This window comes from Leptidea sinapis, chromosome 36 (genome assembly GCF_905404315.1).
Source record: "Leptidea sinapis chromosome 36, ilLepSina1.1, whole genome shotgun sequence".
Classification (NCBI taxonomy): Eukaryota; Metazoa; Arthropoda; class Insecta; order Lepidoptera; family Pieridae; genus Leptidea; species Leptidea sinapis.
In genome coordinates this window covers 3,518,030-3,524,648 of record NC_066300.1, presented here as the reverse complement: position 1 = coordinate 3,524,648, position 6,619 = coordinate 3,518,030, and positions in this window count along the sequence as shown.

The window sequence follows — 6,619 nt, the reverse complement described above, 5'->3', positions numbered from 1 at the left end:
AATTATGGATTGGTAATAAAACTGGTCCTTATCAAGTCGGACTAAACTGCACTCCATGAAGTAATTCGCATTAAAATCTATTCATTAGTTTAGAAGTTTACTGGAAACAAACATCAGAACACTGGATTTATATATATGTATAAAGAAGATAACGGCTTCACCAATCATAATGGTGGCTAGATGATCTTTCATACATGTCTTATTGTTAAATATTTAAACTTACGATTTCTTAAAATAGTTAATAAAAGGTTCACAAACACTTCTATTTATTTATATATACACACAGTATTGATAAATCTGTACTAACTAATATTTTTTTATGATTCATTTAGATTTATTATATTATTGTTTCATTTAATTTAAGTTGAAATTATTTAGTAAATTCTTGCATCACTTTGCATAATTCGGTTCATGCGTCATGCTCGTGAACGGGCGCTGCTTGTGGTGCCTGGTCGGTCCTGTCTTTGGGAAATTTTATATTGAAAATATATAATTTTAATATTGAAACTTGTGAAAAAAAGTAAATAAAAACAGTGTGTCAATAAAAAAAGTGTAATTTATTTCCTTATTTCTCTCATAGATTGTATTAAAACAAATTCTTATTGATGATACTGTGAATATGTGCTCCATTTACCACTCATAAATGTTCTTTTTAAATAAAAAAACGATGAATTGTGTCGGGCATAAGTTTTAAATAAAAGAACCTCCAGCAAGCCTTATGAAATGGGCGTGTGGGAAAAATGAAAATGGCCACAGGCAGCGGTGTACAATTTTTTATATTACTAGCTGACCCAGCAAACGTTGTATTGCCGATGTTAAAATCGCGATACAAAAGTAACTGTTGATCGTAGATGGGTGAAAATTTGAAATTGTATGTATTTTTTAATGCTGACTCAGAATCAAACAATTTAAAAAAAAAATGTCAAAAAAATAAAAAAATCGTGTGTACCACCCTTAACATTTAGGGGAATGAAAAATAGATGTTGGCCGACTCTCAGACCTACCCAATATGCACTCAAAATTTCATGAGAATCGGTCAAGCCGTTTCGGAGGAGTACGGGAACGAACATTGTGACACGAGAATTTTATATATAAGATATGGGTACGTTATTACTCTTTTTTTTTAATTTGTTTATTTCCTAAAAATCTATATTTATGTGTACCTACTCACTAATTGATATCAATATATGCCTTATGATATAGTACAGCAGGGGTGCTCAAGCTTGAACTGCTGGTGATCTACCTTTCAATTGTTAGACTACGATCGATCGGCTCTGAGAGGCTTCAAGTATGTGTGATGAAGGATTGTCGTCTAGGTAAAGTGTCACGATGACATAGATATTAGTTTTGCGCAAAATATCCATTATTTAGTCAAGGTATGTGTAGGTCTGCTCTTACATGTCAATGAAAAAACTCATAATTATTATTCAAAATTGCTTGTTTATTGGTTCTTACAAAACAAACGCGTTCTGAAGTTCTAAGCTTCTAAACTAAAGTGACTTTGGATGTTGAAGCTGCATGACACTGCATGTCCTGAGCATACTTTTCATAATATGGTTCGTAATTACCGATTTTAGTTTATTATACCGGATTTTTTTCTCGAGATCGACTCAAAAACCACTCGCGATCGACCTGTCGATCCCGATTGACCGTTTGAGCAACCCAGGAGCAAAGTACAGGATTTTTTTAACACCCTGTGTATTGTTGTGTGACGCGGGTTCATCTTGACAACCCTGCCGTTGTTGATATGTCACAGACTGTACATATTATTATGATATTGTGTGTGAACACTCAACACAATTCTACTTTGTAGAATAAACTTTCACACATTGAAAGAAAGAAAGAAAGAAAAAATGTTTATTAACGTCATTATACATCCTGATAATAGTTCTTAAAGTTATACTAATCTAATTATGATCTAATTACGCCAATGGGCCCCCAACTCAGCATAGTTGTGGTTTCGAAAGAATCCACAACGCTGGTCTTCCGTGGAAACCCAGAGAGCGCTACTAACGCACAGTCCTGTCACACGAAGGTTTACAAACTATTAATTCTCTATGAGCACAAAGCACAAAAAATAGTTAAACTCGGATCTAAAATTAAAACTAACAACAAATAAAAACAATTAAACTTGATTTAAACTAGCCATTGCCACACAAAACAAACTATTTTTTTTTAAATATTTTAAATTGATTTTTGGACGTTAATAAGATATTCCTTGTATTTTAATTTAAATAGCCCTAAACTAACGCAGTTCCGTATGAGAGGCGGAATATTATTCCAACACTTCGTGGAAGCATACCGAAAGCTGCCACGAAATGCAGATTATAAGGACCTATGTTAGTATTCGGTACTGAATAGTCGTTCGTAATCATGTACCATCAATGAATCTCTTACAACTAATTGGTTTTAATACATCGAATTGTCACAACATTGAGTTATCTATACCGTGCCATCATACTAGATCTAACAATATGTACTATTTAAATTGTTGCCTACTTCTGTAAAATAAATATTGTAGGTACTTACAGGGATGCCATTTTTAAAATTATTATTTTGTTGCTATACATAATGCCAATCTATAGCAATACATTCTCTGGCTAACTATTGCGGTTCTCTCAAGAGTTAAGTACCTTTTTCTCTAAAAAAACATGAAATTTTGACAGTTATATCATCCCTTGAATTGTAAATATTAAAGCTTACGTGATAGGTAAGTTTATTAGTTAGTAAGGTAGGTACTAAGTATCCTTATCTACTAATTTACTTTTTTTATTATTTATATATTACTAGCTGCCCCGACAGACGTTGTTCTGTAGATAATAAAAAATAAACTGCATTATAGGAATTTGCAAATATTTCAAAACGTCAATTATTATTTCGTTAAAAATGCTCCCTGTTGTTAACTATAATGAAATTGTTTCACAGCAGAACTGTCAAACCGTGCGTTAGTAAATTCTCTCATAGAAAATATGTCCATACCAAACAAATATTGGAATTAAAAATTATTATGGGTCTGAAACCGAAATAAAAACTATCCTATCTCTCAAGTTGGACTAAACTGCACTCGATGAAGTAATCCCTATATAAATCCGTTCATTAGTTTAGGAGTCCATCGCGGACAAACAACGTGTCACGTAATTTATATATATTAAGATTTATATATTGACGACCTGTATAGCCGCTGCTGATAGAGTGGTCAGCGATCCTACCTACGAAGCTAGAGGTCCCGGGTTCGATTCCCGGTAGGTGCAAGCATTTATATGATGAATATGGATGTTTGTTTCCGAGTCATGGATGTTTATATGTATTTATGTATGTTTAAGTAAGTATATTGTATTAAATATACCGTTGTCTTGTAACCCATAACACAGGCTATATATGCCTAATTTGGGGCAAGATAATTTGTGTAAAAAGTGTGTCAATATTATTATATCAATATTATTTTAAATATTTATGTAATATAACAAAAAACAGATGCTTGTAGTTTATTAAAATTACTCATGTTTAATCTCCATCTTAGATTATTAATATGCCTAGATAGAGTCTCTTGCTGTTACAACTAATAAAAACAGGCCAGGAATAATACTTTAGTGTGCGTGACAAGCTACTAAGATACCTAATAGCTTTAAGGGTAAATGTATACACTTTTATTATAAGTCCCAGCCACTGTTCAGGCATTATATATAAATAAATTTAAATGTTTTATAAAAACAATATTTTATATTTTTATTAAAAAGAGCGCAAAAAAAGAATGCTGGGAGAGTTTCTTGCGCCGCTTCTTCTCTCTCAGTGCGCCATTTGTTTCCGAAGCGGTAGTAGTATCTAGTATATTAGAAATGACACCAAAAAGAATTCTAAAGGAATCAATTTTGAGAAAATAAATGCCTTTTATGCCTACGTCTTACACTCGCGATGTTTATTTCTTATCACACTTTGTGCCAGTGTGCGTTCATTCCTCAAAATTGAGGTTAGTTTTAAACACATTTTTTTTCGATGTTTTCACAGCTGTCAGTCTATCTAGACGTAGAAATAATCTTAGAAATTATATCTACATCTCTACAGCCCCTCTTTCACAAACATAGACTTAATATATATACCTATTCTAAGTTTTGGTCAGAAAATTAATAATAATAATATTGACACACTTTTGCACAAATTATCTTGCCCCAAACTAGGCATAGCCTGTACTATGGGTACAAGACAAAGATATATTTAATACAATACACTTACTAAAACATTCATAAATACATATAAACATCCATGACTCGGAAACAAACATCCATATTCATCATATAAATGATTGCAGCTACCGCGATTCGAACCCGGGACCTCTAGCTTAGTAGTCAGGGTCACTAACCATTCGGCTATATGGGTCGTCAATTATATATCCTTACTTATATGGGTAGGTGAAATATTTAATCATTTAGATAAATTTAAAAAAAATATTGGTATAGTAAATTTAAAAATTAATATTTAAAGCACAATTTTTTTTGTTTGATTTGTGTCTTATTGTTTTGTTTTAGACTTTAGTCGGTATTCAAATAGAAAATTAATAACAACATTTTTACTACACGTGTTATAGCGGTCTGTTATCTTTTTACTACGATTAAAGTGAATAAGTGGAACCTTCACGCTTGCCTGCCAAAATATACTACAATGTTTATTCCGAGGTATTAATTATTATGTAGAATACCGTTGCGTATTAACTCCGTAATGAGTCGCCACTCGCCATAGCCGGCAAACTGTGACGTCACCGATAAAATAAAACAAACACAGTCACGTGGTGTTTATGGTAGGGAGTCGAGTCCTCAGTCCTCACTCCTCCCCTGTCCGATGTCCGCAATTCGTTCTATAAGTTTAGGGTCTACTCTATGGTCTATTCAGGTAGGATAGTTCGGGAACGCTATAGGGTTGCTAGCATTATAATAAATTCCCGGGTTTTAGGAATTAATTAACTGGGAGTAATTTCGTAAGTTTCAGATACGATTCTATTTTAAACATTTAGCCTGTAGGCATAATTAAACCTGGATTCAGAACAATGAGTCAATGATTTTAGAACGAAGAAGAAATAAGTACTTAATCATGGGCTGATTTTACAACAAAGCACAAATATTAAGTAAATGGTAAGATAAATGGTAAATTCCACGTGCGAGTGGGTACCCAAATATATTAATATCCAGTAAAAACAAACTCGAAAAACAATCTGTTCATAATTTACTCGAAGTAAAGGTGATTCTATAAAGCTATTTAACACACATTTGTTAAATTCTTTTTAGAAATCAAGATCAAATGAATTAGTGTATCTATCAGCAGTAGATAATTCAAGTTGAAGTGGTGGAATATATTAAAACTGGCAAACGGTTCGATGTTATTCAAATAAGATGATAAAATACAGGAAATAGGCATATTAGCAGTATCGATAATGTTTAGTCTAAGCTGGGTGTGCTCTGCATACTTATTAGTCCAGTCGTTGATTCATTGAGACCGACCTCACGCAAGATAACGATATCTAAGCTATACAAAAAGCTAGTTTATGCACACAACATACGTCACCTGACCGCCCGCCGCCTTTCAACTATAATATGTCAAGGATCACAACTTTCCTTTTAACCTTTCCGGATCGGCGCGCTCCGGATCTCGCTGTACACTATTGATCGGCAAGCTTCCGGCAATTTCGCGGCATTTTCCCCGTGTGTATTATTTTACGTGTAGTTATAAAATGCTTATAACTAGGGTGATATGAGTGACTGTCACTGAAAGCTATTGAAACATGCTATAAGACCATGTATAAATTATTCATATTGTCTTTCTTTTTTTTTTCACACAGACTTTTCATTCGAAAAAAAGTGTAAAAATAGGTATATTTTAAAATAAATATTGTTATTATTGTTAATTACTTGTTTTATTTATTTCCTTTTATGTTTTTGTAATGAATAGTATATGTTAATTATAAAATAAAGCTTAAATCTCCACAAAGAACGATCTTCGTGTAAAGTCTTGATAACGACCGCTCGCTGCGCCGGCCGGGAACAAGTGGACACATAAGTGCTTTGTCCGTAAAGCTATGACGTCGAATATTGGTGGCCTTGAATCGTAACGGATCGAAATGTGTTTGGGAATTCACTCGTTCATAACTGCGTAGGCAAATAAACCATCTTGTACACCTAATAAGGGTGAAAACTGGATGAGGTAAAAAAGTGCCCCGCGGCACAGCCGCTCTCATTGTTTTTTGAATTACCAGTGCCCGCGGGCACGGCCGATGCGGAAAGGTTAAAGAAACTTCGTAATTCTCCCATGATTTAGGGAGAATATTTGATTGAGTAATGACAACACGATCGGGAAGTTTAGGAACTACTTCCCAGAACGATAAAGGGCCGCGCGGGGTGCGGGGCGCGGTGGAAGCAAGCGGGTGGCGGGGCGGCGGACGGGAGAGCTCTGCGCGACAGCTGCGCGCGCGTCGCTCGACCCGCGCCGGCGCACTTCGGTTCCGACGGTCGTGCGGGTATCTTGTGTGCGCTCTGATGTGATAGCAAGTTACAATAGTGCGCGAGTTTATGTTGACTGTGTGAGGAATGATCGAAGACTATAGCGGGCCCGCGTGGCTGGGCGGTGACTGGCG